Source organism: Triticum aestivum, chromosome 7A, assembly GCF_018294505.1.
Source record: "Triticum aestivum cultivar Chinese Spring chromosome 7A, IWGSC CS RefSeq v2.1, whole genome shotgun sequence".
Taxonomy (NCBI): domain Eukaryota; kingdom Viridiplantae; phylum Streptophyta; class Magnoliopsida; order Poales; family Poaceae; genus Triticum; species Triticum aestivum.
In genome coordinates, this window is record NC_057812.1 from 46,870,662 (window position 1) to 46,872,522 (window position 1,861).

A 1,861-nucleotide genomic window follows, 5' to 3' on the forward strand; every position below is an offset into this window, starting at 1 on the left:
GGTCTCTACATGTTCCAATTGAATATCACCGGAGTACCGGTACACATCGTTTGCCCGGTGTTTGCGGACCGACACGCATACGGTGGTCTGGTCGACTCATATGCTTACGTGGTGCATCGTATACTTGGCCGCATTGCTCCTCCACCTACCCCACCGCCCGGGCACGGCCAGCGACGGAAAAAAAATAGGAACACTTATTGCTTGGACCCCCCTCCCCCACCAAACTGGAAAACAGAGCAATGGCGACGACGGATGCCGGAGGAGGCGGCTTCGAGTTCTTGTCAGATCCGGTCGACAGGTACCTTCAATATTTCATGGTTTCCGCCTCCTATTACTGTCCGCTTTCATTTTGACGGCTAACTTCACGCTGCTGTCGCTCCTTTTCAAGGTTTCCCTTGCCGGATCTTGGCGGCGGCGAGGCTATACTGGATGCTGGAGCCACCAAAACTCTCGCCTGCACAACCGCCCAGTCGAGCGTTGCTGATGTAGGCGACGATGCGATGACGATGCAACTAGTTTGAACAGCAGCTGCGAAGGCCTCAGCTTGTTGGGGCCAACCTCAGAGCAGTCAGAAGGCAAAAAGATCCTCAAGCCCCTGGCTGGAGAAAGAGGTATCAATTGATGTATTACTAAAAAGAAAACACTCTTCATTTCCAAAAAAACTGCAGAAAATCGCATGGCTCTGAACGGAAAATGAATTACTCTTACTAGCTGTTGGAAAATTTCCTGTGCCATGGCTAATTGTTTGTGCAAAAAGATTTTGATTTGCACACTAGTGACTCATTTTTTGTTCACACAGAGTCCATGTTGGCCGAGCACCTGTTGAACGGCCCCTACCGCTGGCAGAATAAGCTCACTTGAAAAAACACTAAGATGCTATGCAGAAAAAAAAAGAGGGAAACTGTTGTAATCCCTGTTGTCGGAGACAACTTTCAATCCCTTGTATAAGCATACGACTACTACAATATATATCCTTGGGAAATTGGGTTCAGAGTAGATACGAAAAAAGCAGATTAAATGTCGAGAGAACAAAATGTATTCAAGAAATAGTTTGTGGCTGCTCAGCTAGTAATTCTTTCCAATTCCAGCCATGAACATACTCTGCCAATGTTTTTATATACAGAAAAATAGAATTCTCTGTTAACTCATGTATTGTTGGTTGTGACAAAAAAATTGCATGGTGTACCAGAAATAAGTAACACACGGTCTTGCCGATGTAGATGCCCAGCAATGATAAGGTTGCAACGCTCAAAAGACAACAGGTGGTACATAAGCGAGCATAGGACATTTCACAATCACTCTCTCACAGATAAGTGCGGACAGAAAATATACTGGCCCTCGCATAGACATATCGACATTTACACACGAGATGTTATCAAGCAGCTGCGTGAAAATAATATTAGCATTGGCAAAGTGTACAACATAATTGGCAGTTTCTTTGGCTCCATGAGCAGTGTGCCTTTCATCAAGAGAGCTTTGAGGGGGCTTTGTGGAGAGATTAGCCGAGATCAGGCAGATGATGACGTCAGAAAGACAATGGAAGTTTTTGCTGAGTTGGGATCCAAAGATTCTGGGTTGTACTACAGAGTACAACCGGACACGGACATCCGCATACGAAATCTGTTATGGTCGATGGGCGCAAGGAGGGCACAGTACCATTACTTTGGCGATGCAATAACTTTTGATACAACATACCGTATGTTAGGGCATATTTCTCCCCATGTGGTTTTGGTGATTGATGACAATGTGTTTGCGGACTAATCGTGTGCATCGAGCATTTCAGATAATCAAACATATGGCACTAGACGATTTGAGCCCCTCGGAGTTTCAGAGTGAAGACAGTTTTCTTTCCCGCGTTTCA